A 14,522-nucleotide genomic window follows, 5' to 3' on the forward strand; every position below is an offset into this window, starting at 1 on the left:
TCGAAAGCATACTGTCACCAAAAAGGTATCCTGACTCCTTAAGGTTTGCCATAAAAGCTGAGTTGATATCTCCTTTTACAAACATCACGTTTTATAAACATCACACTTTTTACATCTTCTGTTTTAATGATTTCAAAAAAAATCAAGACAGGCATATGCATTGCATCTCATGAATTCATTATTAAACATATTTTGCTACATAATTTTGAATGTTAGCATCAGGAAGAATTTGCACATGGTACAACTAATGACTCAAAGTTATCCCGACAGACAAAATCACTTCAGAAGCAATGTCTCTTATGTATACAAGGGGCATGACATGGTTTATCCAATCAACCTGGGGCAGTCAGGTCAAGATTCCGAGAATCTCTCAAAGAATGCCAATCAATCTGGGGCAATCAGGTCAAGATTCCCAGAATCTCTCAAGAATGCCAAACAATCAGAGGCATGCATCCAAGTGGGTCTGAAGCTACTTCCTAGTCGACACGGGGCATGGTCCTAAGTATATGATTACCGGGGACATGTCATCCATGATACACATCTCATAAAGTCCTCGCGAGGCGAATCTCTTCAAAGTCCCTACTAGTTAGGGCAAAGCTATGCAAGGCCAGTTTGACACTTCGATCGATATTCATTGGTGTATCCCAATCAACACAAGCCCAGGAACGGCAATCCCTATAAACATTAGGGGCAATGTTCAAGGCACCCATGTCTTCCCATGAAGCCAGTTTCACAAGATCATATCCCCACAGGATATTCCCCAAAGTAGCTATCTTCAATCCCTCCTCCAACAGGGTTTATTCGTCTCTCTTATCCCCAGTCAGGGTGCATCAAGGATCAATCATTCAAATGGCTCTCATCCCCAAGCGGGAATCATAAATCCCCAAATGAGCATCTTCAAAACAAGATCAGACGTCAAAATCACAATGATATAGAGATTTATTTTCTCAATCAAGAAAAATCACTAATATACTCCAGATAGCATAAACATATTCATACATTACATACATTACTTCATAATAAACATACAAGTTTCTCATTTATTTTGAGAGACTCATCACATAATAAATGCATCAAAACATTGCGTAAAGACTAACTTTACCTTTTTCAGGATACAAGTACAAGCAAATAAACAATATATCTAATATTCCAAGATCTAATTCAGTTACTACGAACGGTGCTGACACGGTCAATATTCCAAGATCTAATTCAGTTACTACGAACGGTGCTGACACGGTTAATATTCCAAGGTCTTATTCTATCATCACGAACGGTGTAGATACGATCATCCTTCAAAGATCTAATTCAGTTACTACGAACGGTGCTGACACGATCAACATTCAAAGATCTAATTCTATCATCACGAACGGTGTGGACACGATCATCTTTCCAAGATCTAATTCAGTTACCACGAACGGTACTGACACGATCAACCTCGAAGATTTAATTCGGTCACCACGAACGGTGCTGATACGATCAAAGAGACAGGCTTAATCATGACACTCGATTCAAAAAATAACATGACAGTTGAATCACGACAATGGAGTCACGACAATGAAATCACGACAATGGAGTCACGACAATGGAGTCACGACAATGGAGTCACGACAATGGAGTCACGACAATGGAGTCACGACAATGGAGTCACGACAATGGAGTCATGACAATGAAGTCACGACAATGGAGTCACGACAATTGAGTCACGACAATTGAGTCACGACAATGGAGTCACGACAATGAAGTCACGACGATGGAGTCACGACAATAGAGTCATATATCTAATCTCGGTATTCAGTTCAGAAACGATCACAATAATGGAGTCACGACGATGGAGTCACGACAATCGAGTCACGACAATACGACAATAGAGTCATGACAATAGAGTCACTACAATCAATTCACTTCATACTCCCAACATCCAGGTGGCATCTGTAAGCCCATCTCCGATAAACTTTCTGTCAACGCCTGGATGGCATCTTTAAGCCCATCTCCAACAGACACTTCTTAAAATACTAAGCTCAGTTGCAGCCTAATGTACGGCCCACTCTGGTACTTCTCAATACAAAGGTTCAGTCTAGCGTACGACTCATCCTAGGATACAACCTGACGTACGGTGTATTCTGACAATTATCAACACAGTGGACCTGGTATAACGTACGATCTATCCTACAGCCTAATGTACGGCTCTCTAGACATATATCGATGCAATCAGACCCAGTCTAACGTATGACTCGTCCTAAAGTACAGCCTAACATACGGCTCATTTTGGTACTTCTCAATACAAAGGATCCAGTCTAACGTACGACTTATCTTAAGTATATCCTTTCAAGATACAGTCTAACGTACGACTCATTCCGACTTCCATCCTATCAGAAACTAGATGGCATCTTTAAGCCCATCTCTGACAAACGCCTCTCAATACTTCAAGCTCGGATATAGTCTAACGTACGACTTATTCTGACTTTCGTATTTATCCAGATCAGATGGCATCTTTAAAGCCCGTCTCATACATATTTTCCAACACTTGGACGGCATCTTTAAGCCCGTCTCCGGCAAAAGTTCCTACTTCAGCTAGGGCAAATTCCTGGGTATTCTAGTGTTCAATCCTCTTCTACCTTCAGATTCCGACAGGCACACAAGCCAATCTACATCCTCAGGTATAAGAAAATTGAACAGGGGCAGCTGTCATACCCCAAAATTTGCCCATCATATTTACTCATATTTCAGTCCATCTGACTTTCAAATGCTCAAAGATACACAAGAAGGAAGCATGCAGTCTCTCTCCTAAACAACAACCCACAACTAAGGTTTTGCTTCTCTCCAAGTAAAATCAGTTTCTGATACCTCAAGTGGACTCCATGGCCTCTCATATGATTCAAAAGATCCTCATGCCAAGTTTCAGGCTCTGATTCATAAGATTGCTCAGTCAACTGCTCAAATGGTTAACATTCGACCAATTGGACCTAAAAGTCAACTATGGTCAAATTACAATCAAAACTTCTGATTTTTGGTCAATATTAACATTCTTATGTTAGATTCATCATTTAATAAAAGGGTGATCATGATTCATCAAGAAAAGCTCCAAAATCATCAAAACCCTAAGTTTCTAAATTAGGGTTTTTAAGAAGAAAGTCAACCCAATTTTGACTGACCATATCTCTCTCATACTTCATCAGAAATTCCCCAACCAAAGCTCATTCTCAAGGAAATTCAATTCTCTACAACTTTGATGTTTGGACCAAGGTCAATAAATGCTTCCGCATAAGAGATATAAGCCAAAACATTACAGGTCCTTCTAGAAGCTCGCAAAAAGCTATTTTTTGTCAGGAGGCATATCTCCAAGATAAAATCTTCAAATGCAAAATAAATTCTAAAGTGGCTTGTAGAGGACATCTTGGGCTATCCAAAAAATCCCAGAACATCTTCATGTGACAAATATTGAAGGAGTTATGATTGATAGAAGTTGGGGAAAATTGAGAAAATACAGGAAACCCTAATTTATCAAAACTTGGATTTTGGATTAATGGGCCTAATTTGTGAGGTGTGAACATGAATATTAACATATTAGAAGACCTCTCAAGCCCATATATGCATGGCCATGATTTTATTTCATTTATCTTTGGTTTTTATTAATTTAAATTAAAATAAATCAAAATAAGTAAAATAAAAAACCAAATCTTTGAATATGGCGCATGGTTGTTATTTCCCAATCAAAAATCAATCAAATAAGAGCCTTGGACATCAAGTAAATCAATTTGAGTTGATTGAACATGATTTGAAGCAAATTTGGAAACATTGTATATGATTGAAAATCAAGTTACAATTACATGATTAAAAAGATTTAATCTAAAAGCCCTTGACCTAATCCTTCACTCTATATATATACAATAATTCCAACCTCAATGGACAAGGATTGGCAGCCTCCAAAGGAGCCCTAAAACGTGAAATTCTCCAAGATGAGAAAAATTGGAATCTATCCTCTCAGCCTCATTCCAAGAAAAACGACCTTCCAATCTTCTTCCTTGGACGACATTAGGTAAGTCTGAAGTAATATATAAGTGCCATGACGTGTAAAAGCATGCATACCAATCTCTCATATTTACACATGTTCTTGTCTTTTCGTATCTCCTTGATTATCGTGTTTTACTGAGATTCGATGATGTTTTTGAGTTCTTTGTGAAGTTTAGAGAAGGACTGGGCCATTGGAATGGAGTTACCAGGTCTTAAACGCCCCCCACCATTGTTAGGGCACAAGTGGGGTGTGTGTTCGTTTTCATGGATGCAATGGCTTTTAGACTAAAGCGATCCCATATTCGTGATTAGAGGCCTGATTTCATACGATCTGGGCATTTATTTGGTTTGGCTAACACCTTTTTGTTGAGTTTCTAACGTTTTGCAGAATCAAAGGAAAATCCGCAGGTAAATGCGTAGATAGTTTCGCAGGTGAAACAGCAAGGCTGGAGGATAGGGACGATGAATAGGACCAAGGACTCCTTTGACCATTGCGTGTCTTCATCCCATTCGTCCGTCCACAAAAGCCCCCACTCTCCACGCGCGTGTCTTATTCCTATTGGCCAGTAAAATTTTCAATATCTCTCTCCACTCCTCATTCGTCAATCAGCATCTGTGGGACCAGCGTTTGAATACTCTCATTAATTGACTTTTTTATCTATATTTTTATGACCATTCAATTAACAAATTGGAATTGCAGTTTGGTTGGTTACGAGTGGAGGCCATCACCTCAAGGTGCCCTGTTCGATCCTGGGAGGGGTCACTAATAATTTTGCTAATTTATTTGCTTCCTTTCATTCACAGATCCAGTGTGTCATCTCACGCGTGACCATGGTATACGCTCAGATCGTGGCCAATGAACCACCACCGATCCAAATCCAAGAGCCCAGGAGCGCGCCACACCATGGACACTTAGGAGGCGTGCCACACTGGATAGTTGCACCAGGTTTCTTTTATTTTTTTCTTATTATTATTATTCTTTTATTTTTTTTTCTTTCTTTTTTTTAATTTTATTTCTTTTTTTTATAAAAAAAAAACCTTTTTATTTATTTATTTTAATTAGTTTAATTAATTAGGTTTAATAATTTAATTAGATTTTATTTAATAGTTAGATAATTAATTTAAATGTGTTAATTTAATTTAGAGATTAATTAATTGTAGGTTAATTTTAGGTTAAATTAGATAAATTAGGATTCAATTAATTAGGTTAAATAATTTAATAATTAGGTTTGTAAGTTTAGCCTTAATCAATAAACCATAGGTTTTTTATTATCAACAATGTAAGAGTTGTCCATTAACTATAGGCTTAGGCTTTACCCTTAGGTTTTTTTAGCCATTAGGCTAACCCTTAAGATTTAAGGTTTATCACCACGAACACCACAAATTGTTTTTAAACATTGAATTTCTTCGTTCGTGAATTCTCTTCTCACCCCGTACTCTGTGATTGTCGTATGTGCCTTTATTTTAATTCTACCTTATTATTTTGGGATTTTATTTTATTCGCATTATTATTGCTTGCCATTATTTATCTATAATGTATCTGCCCCAAAGCCATGTACAAAAAGTTTTCTACCTTTTTTTCTGCCTTTTATTTTCTGTTACCCTTCAGGGTTTTATTGTAATAGTAATTAGGTTTATTTTTCTGCCTTTATTTTCCCGCACTCGCAGGTGTTTATTGTAATAGCGTAGGACTATTAAACTGTTTTATTTTTCTGCTATGGTTAGTAATCCTAAGGAGTGCAATCCTGAATTGAACATAGAATCACTAACTTTTACAAGATAATATATCTGAATATGGATCACTTGATTGTGCACCCACACACCTTTAGGGTAACCTCTCTTGTTGCCTTGTTGCCTTATTACTGTTGCCTGTTGCCTTAATTTGTGAAAATAGTCAAGTCCCTCGATTCCGAGGATACCTAAAGCAAATGTTGTCTGTAACACCCTTCTAAACCCCACGGAAATTAATAATTAATTTTCAGAGTAAAACATGAAAACAAGGGTGCCACAATTCACTTTAAAACAAATCATCATAAATTCATTGTCATGCTTTCACTAAGGGACAATTCACCATAATACATAAAATCTCATGTTTACACAGCGGAAAATTCATCATACGGATAAGCATAACATCATCTATGCAATATCCCACATAATCTAATACAATAACAACACGATAGAGTATCATCATAAAACTCTAATCTAACGTTCCCCCAGTGTTACAATATCAGAGCATGACACCGACACCATACTTAAACAAACTGGCCTATGAGCTATCCTCACCAGAGCCAAAAGCCGCTACTCGCCAATCTGAAATCATCAAAGTAAGGGTGAGTCTCATTCTCAATTAATCAATGTTATGCATTCATAAGCAACAAAACATCATAATATATCATTCACCCAATTTGTCATATATTCAGATTCACATCTATTATTCATCGATTCACACAATAATAGAATACATTACCAAAAGACAACACCATAACAATTACACCGTCATCAAATATTATAACATTGGACAATCTTCCATTCATGTTATAATTATACACAACAACCTAATGCAAATGCAACTATATGCATGTGGTACCAAACATGGGATAACCCATCTCACCGATCCACCACCATAAAGATTCGGCTACTTCTCTCACCAATTCCACACAATGGGAATTAGCTACCGCTGTCCCACCATCATAAGGGATACAGCCCACAACATGATTATGAAATGCATGTATCAACCATAAACATGCTCACCATCAACATTAAACAACCAAATGTCATAATCATCAACTACCACGATAATCAATAGCCACACACAGTTATGCTATTTCTCAACTATAAATAAATACATATTTTACATCAACAATATATGTATATCAATTACCAGTTACAACCACGACATCATAACAGATAAAACATTCACCACACAGTGCAACAACAATAGCACCCCTCACAATCGTGTACCAAGTACAACAAATCAACCCAACAATAACAGAGCATTTACATCATCATTCATCAAAACACATGATAACCATATTTACCATGAACAACATCCATTTTGCATAACAAGCAGAAGCAATTACATTATAACAACACCCATCATTGCACATATTCAATTATGCAAACAACAATCCATTGCACCTCATCAACTACGCAAAACAAGAATAAACCGCATTTGAAGAAAACGATACTTTTCAAAATAAAATCAAGTTATTGTTGTTATATTTATTTTATATGGTAGAACATTCAATTTAAGGAACAACGTCCAAAACGGCGTCTAAAACGGACTTACGGTTTGAAAGTTACACATTTTTACATTTTTCAAAGAAAACAATTATCGCTACAGCACGCGGCGCCAACCGGGTTCGCGGCGCGAAACGAGGAAAACTTACGCCTTCGCGGCGCCAACACATGGACGCGGCGCGACCTGAGCGTATTCACAACTTCCTGGTTTTCTGCCCAACGGTTCGCGGCGCAAACAGTGGTTCGCGGCGCGACCTGGCGATTTTGCAGAATTACGGGTCTGCATTCAGACTCTGCGATTTCACATCCTTTTTACCCAAAAACGATTCCATACATCGCATACAAGCATATAATCATCGAATTTCTCATCACACATCATTATACATCAAAACAACACATCAATAACCAACAATCTATACAAATTCATCAATTATCCCAAATCATAACATACCTAACAATATCAAATCCCAATATACCAAATCGAATCGAATCATACGTTAATCCATCTCATTACCCATAATCACATAATAGAAATTAACCGGAAGAGTCCCCCCTTACCTTAGCCAAAAATCTGGACTTTTCCCCTTCTTCTTCATCAAACCCGTAAGCCCTTTTTCCCTCAAATTCAGCAAGAATCTCCCATCTTCAAACTCGCTTATATCCCTCATCGAGAACCTCCCTGACACGAATTAATATATCAAATCGAAGGAAATTTCGTGTAGAATCCGAATCTTCGAGAATTACCTGATTTGGAGTTACGAGCCGAGAGTTATGACCCATTTTGTGAAGGCTGCACCATGAATACGAAAATGGCTTTTGTATATGAGTTCTCTCCTTCTTCCTCTTAGGTTTTCCTCTTTTCTTTTCCAATCTTCTTCTTTTTCTTATTTTATCAAAACATAACATAATTTAGTAATGGGCTTCTTCACACTAACACCCCCACATTACTAACTCCACCAATGGCCCAACACTACATTTTATTATTTCTTCCCACATAATTCCAATAAAATGCTAATTCGAATTAATTAATTTAAAACTTAATTAAATTAATTAAATAATAAATTTTGGGATGTTACAACTCTCCCCCACTAAAAGAGTTTTTGTCCTCGAAAACATACCTCAAGTAACCAGCTCGTATAAGAGTCCTCCACCTGACTCTCCAGCTCCCTATCAACATTACTATCGATCAATCCCCAAAAATCCATCTGACATAACCAACAGAAAACATGTTTCATACATTCAAATCCCAATTCTTACGTCGCATTTGACTATCCAAAGTATACCACTCGCTTTATCTCCGAAAGGTTAACAACAACAGAACATTGAGGTACAACCTATACAATACGCTCAACAACCGAGTAATACAATTACACAATTTATAGTATGATCACACTTGCTCAACAATACAGTAATGGATCCCTTCTACCGAACATACCAACCTTAGACACGCTTTTCCATCTGAGCGATAAGGTAATACTTACACTTTTTCACCAACCGCTTCCTTCAAGAAACTCAATACTCATATTCCTATACCATTGAATTCCAATTATCTGACTCCTCTTAAGTCACACCAGTAATTATCCAACACGTTACATTCCACTTTTTCCGCGCTACTCTGACTACTCATCACAATCATCTATACCAAATAGATTTCCGAGTTTTACCCGATTCCAACTCTCTTTACTCATTCGTTTAAGAATCATTCTTCATCATTCATGGTACTAATCTACCATTTAGCAATCCTTACTCGCCTACAACAAAAACCAATTCCTGATTTACTTCCTCTATTTAAACATCCTAACCATCAGAACAAGTACACACTCATCAGCCTCAATATACCATCGCTTACAAAATAGCTCAACTAAGTCACGCTCTCTACTAAGAATCAAATCAACTCCGTCCTTCATTGAGTGTAATTCCCCATTATATATGGAATTTACAATATCACCTCAATAACAACACAAAATTATTACAGCATCATATATTATCAATCCTTCGTTTTAATTTCGCCGAATATATACTCGTTAACTACGTACAACTGTAATAACGTATTCATCATCTCGGTAATTATTCAAAAGAGTTATAATTCTTCGACACGACATCCTTACATCCACTGGATCCTAAATCCAACTTATAGATCAAGACATATTCTCTATGTAGGCTTCCGACATATTAATTCCTTACTTCCCGCGAGTAGTACTCATAACATACTCCACATCACACTTTCGCTGCGCGACTCTGATTGCCCGTTTTAAGTCATTTGCCCATCATGTTGCACTCTTCCATATTCACTTCTTCATAATTTCACACACATAGCGAGTGATTATTCTTCACGGCTTAGTATTCATCACATCTTATACCATTAAGGTAACAAAACAAGTTCATCTCATTTATATGATTTCCGTCTACTACCAACAAGAGATTAAGGGTGATCAAGTCCTCAATTTGTCAATAGATAGTTAAAAATCATATTTAAGCATAAACCGTTGTTACTACATAACAGTGTGCTTTTCGGGTTTGCACCCAAACTCATTAACATCGTCATAGTTCAATAATTCACTATAGTGTCCTTCTTCTAGAATATTCTTCCGAAGCTCAAAACATCAGTTACACAAATCCAATCACTCAACCTCATTACACCGTTCTCGTCGATTCTGAATTCACCGCCTTTACCTTGGTAATTCAAAGTCAACCTATCGGTCAACTCAACGTCATCTTCCTGACCTTTTCTAATCTCGTCAAGAATACCACTAGTCGTCTTTAGCATACCCAAGCTAACACTATTAGAAGTGCCTTCACATACCAACTCAAGTCTCAAATTGTCCAATTAAATCCAACTCATTCATCATTAGCACCGACATTTTAAGACTTCTTACGCAACACAATAGCACAACATTCATAACGTGTGGTTTTACTCCAAATTCTATGACATCTTTCATTCCAAAATATCATCCCACTCGACCTCTCAACAAAGTCTTCCTTACATTCAATAAGTGTCAGAAATTCTCTAAAATTCTTCTTTTATACTTGTCGTCACTTTGGCATCACAAATACGACTTCAATAGTTCTAAAGTTTATTCCATCTTTGCTACTAATTCAATCCTCACTAAAATCCATCGGTACTCAAATCATCTTTATTACCGAACATCTCATCGACTTATTCATCAACAACATGTTCTACTCCACGTCGTTTCAAACAATCGCGGTAGTAGGCATTCTTATTCAACAAGTTTCACGCTTCTATAACCGACTTCAGAACCTCTCCTCATAGGGTCACTCTACCGTATTTATAACTCTTCCATAAATTAGAACACAATCTCTCCTCCTCGTAGGTTCAAACGGCACATTAATCCGACACTCGGAACCCAGGATATGAATTTTCCAATCATTGTCCAAAAATGCAACACTGACATCATGCAGCGACACTCTATACGATATATCTAAAACTCCTCAATTGGTAAATTCAATTCTTAAAGTTACTTCTCAACAAACCTTCTAATTATCCCTTCAATCCATTCAACACTGACACTGACATCCCGTGCAGTACCAATAAACAAGTCTAGTTATAAGAACAAGAGTAACCGTAACTTCGCCTCTTACCAACGTCATCCTGTCACAATTAATTATCTTACAGCTGTTGCAACCATTTTTATAGCAAAGTTCATCTCGTTAGCTTTCCGACGCTCCAAACGGAACTCAAATCGGATGTCCAGAACTCCAGTTATGAATTTTCGAAGTTCCGCAGCTATTCAGCAATTTTCCTGCGTTTTGCTTACGAAAATCTCTCTCCAAAACTCATTCTCTTCAACTCTATCACATTCCAAACAGCCCCTTATCGTATCTCTTCACTTCCAAACATCCTTATAACTTAAGCGACACATTCCCCCGCCGAAGTCCGCTTTCTGCAACATCACGACAACAATCCGCCGAGACGCAAGGCTACTCAACTGACAACTTCGCAGCACACCAGCAGAGCTGATAAATTGCAACTTTCTAATTTTCCTCTCCTACGAATAATCATCAATTGCATATAATCATCCTCCTTCAAGATGCTCCAACTTAATTACCAGCCAAGTCTTAATTCCAAGTCACCTTCGATTCGGAAAACAACAACTCCAACAATGCTTGCATTGTTGCCAACAACAGCCGACTGAATCAATCATCTTACAACTGAAACATAACTGAGAAGTGAAACTTCTCCCCCACTTGTTTCAAACCTACTTCCACAACAAACAACAAAGTACCGACAGTGATTCACTCACATGTCGCGTACCAAGGGATAATATGCCGACAGTATTCAACCGTCGTGCAACTCAACTGACTCGACAATTGGCCGGACGGACCGACCTGCTCTGATACCACTATTGTAACACCCTTCTAAACCCCACGGAAATTAATAATTAATTTTCAGAGTAAAACATGAAAACAAGGGTGCCACAATTCACTTTAAAACAAATCATCATAAATTCATTGTCATGCTTTCACTAAGGGACAATTCACCATAATACATAAAATCTCATGTTTACACAGCGGAAAATTCATCATACGGATAAGCATAACATCATCTATGCAATATCCCACATAATCTAATACAATAACAACACGATAGAGTATCATCATAAAACTCTAATCTAACGTTCCCCCAGTGTTACAATATCAGAGCATGACACCGACACCATACTTAAACAAACTGGCCTATGAGCTATCCTCACCAGAGCCAAAAGCCGCTACTCGCCAATCTGAAATCATCAAAGTAAGGGTGAGTCTCATTCTCAATTAATCAATGTTATGCATTCATAAGCAACAAAACATCATAATATATCATTCACCCAATTTGTCATATATTCAGATTCACATCTATTATTCATCGATTCACACAATAATAGAATACATTACCAAAAGACAACACCATAACAATTACACCGTCATCAAATATTATAACATTGGACAATCTTCCATTCATGTTATAATTATACACAACAACCTAATGCAAATGCAACTATATGCATGTGGTACCAAACATGGGATAACCCATCTCACCGATCCACCACCATAAAGATTCGGCTACTTCTCTCACCAATTCCACACAATGGGAATTAGCTACCGCTGTCCCACCATCATAAGGGATACAGCCCACAACATGATTATGAAATGCATGTATCAACCATAAACATGCTCACCATCAACATTAAACAACCAAATGTCATAATCATCAACTACCACGATAATCAATAGCCACACACAGTTATGCTATTTCTCAACTATAAATAAATACATATTTTACATCAACAATATATGTATATCAATTACCAGTTACAACCACGACATCATAACAGATAAAACATTCACCACACAGTGCAACAACAATAGCACCCCTCACAATCGTGTACCAAGTACAACAAATCAACCCAACAATAACAGAGCATTTACATCATCATTCATCAAAACACATGATAACCATATTTACCATGAACAACATCCATTTTGCATAACAAGCAGAAGCAATTACATTATAACAACACCCATCATTGCACATATTCAATTATGCAAACAACAATCCATTGCACCTCATCAACTACGCAAAACAAGAATAAACCGCATTTGAAGAAAACGATACTTTTCAAAATAAAATCAAGTTATTGTTGTTATATTTATTTTATATGGTAGAACATTCAATTTAAGGAACAACGTCCAAAACGGCGTCTAAAACGGACTTACGGTTTGAAAGTTACACATTTTTACATTTTTCAAAGAAAACAATTATCGCTACAGCACGCGGCGCCAACCGGGTTCGCGGCGCGAAACGAGGAAAACTTACGCCTTCGCGGCGCCAACACATGGACGCGGCGCGACCTGAGCGTATTCACAACTTCCTGGTTTTCTGCCCAACGGTTCGCGGCGCAAACAGTGGTTCGCGGCGCGACCTGGCGATTTTGCAGAATTACGGGTCTGCATTCAGACTCTGCGATTTCACATCCTTTTTACCCAAAAACGATTCCATACATCGCATACAAGCATATAATCATCGAATTTCTCATCACACATCATTATACATCAAAACAACACATCAATAACCAACAATCTATACAAATTCATCAATTATCCCAAATCATAACATACCTAACAATATCAAATCCCAATATACCAAATCGAATCGAATCATACGTTAATCCATCTCATTACCCATAATCACATAATAGAAATTAACCGGAAGAGTCCCCCCTTACCTTAGCCAAAAATCTGGACTTTTCCCCTTCTTCTTCATCAAACCCGTAAGCCCTTTTTCCCTCAAATTCAGCAAGAATCTCCCATCTTCAAACTCGCTTATATCCCTCATCGAGAACCTCCCTGACACGAATTAATATATCAAATCGAAGGAAATTTCGTGTAGAATCCGAATCTTCGAGAATTACCTGATTTGGAGTTACGAGCCGAGAGTTATGACCCATTTTGTGAAGGCTGCACCATGAATACGAAAATGGCTTTTGTATATGAGTTCTCTCCTTCTTCCTCTTAGGTTTTCCTCTTTTCTTTTCCAATCTTCTTCTTTTTCTTATTTTATCAAAACATAACATAATTTAGTAATGGGCTTCTTCACACTAACACCCCCACATTACTAACTCCACCAATGGCCCAACACTACATTTTATTATTTCTTCCCACATAATTCCAATAAAATGCTAATTCGAATTAATTAATTTAAAACTTAATTAAATTAATTAAATAATAAATTTTGGGATGTTACATTGTCCTCAGTTTATTCATCATCAAATTTGTCCCTCGATGTTGCCTCGGTAAATGATGATTTTTCCCCATTGCTAAGGTATCCTCACCTGCTGCCTAAAAAGATCACATGACTATTATATCCTTCCCTTAGACTACCTGACCTCTTTATGGCAGGGTCAGTCTTATGGCGAACGATAACTCCGATGACCCTTTAAATCCAATAAAAGGACTTCCTACCCTCCTATGGTATGGATAGCCCTGAAAAGCTAAAAGAACATTTTTTTCAAAACTGAGGGTAGTTGCTATTAATTGCTTGCTCTGGTTTAAATTTAACTTTCCTCTTTCAAAAACCTTCAAAAAGGCTACGCTTATTTTACAAGCTAAAGTCCTTATTCAAAAACTCTTTTCTAAACACACTTCAAACCTTTTCAAACAATTCAAAAGTGAGCTAAGCAATTAAGAGCCCATGGATAACCATGGATACAAAGGGTGCTTACACCTTCCCTTTGTATAACTTACCCCCCGAACTCAAAATCTTTTTAAAA

The sequence above is a fragment of the Vicia villosa genome, unplaced genomic scaffold, assembly GCF_029867415.1.
Source record: "Vicia villosa cultivar HV-30 ecotype Madison, WI unplaced genomic scaffold, Vvil1.0 ctg.000108F_1_1, whole genome shotgun sequence".
NCBI classification, from domain to species: domain Eukaryota; kingdom Viridiplantae; phylum Streptophyta; class Magnoliopsida; order Fabales; family Fabaceae; genus Vicia; species Vicia villosa.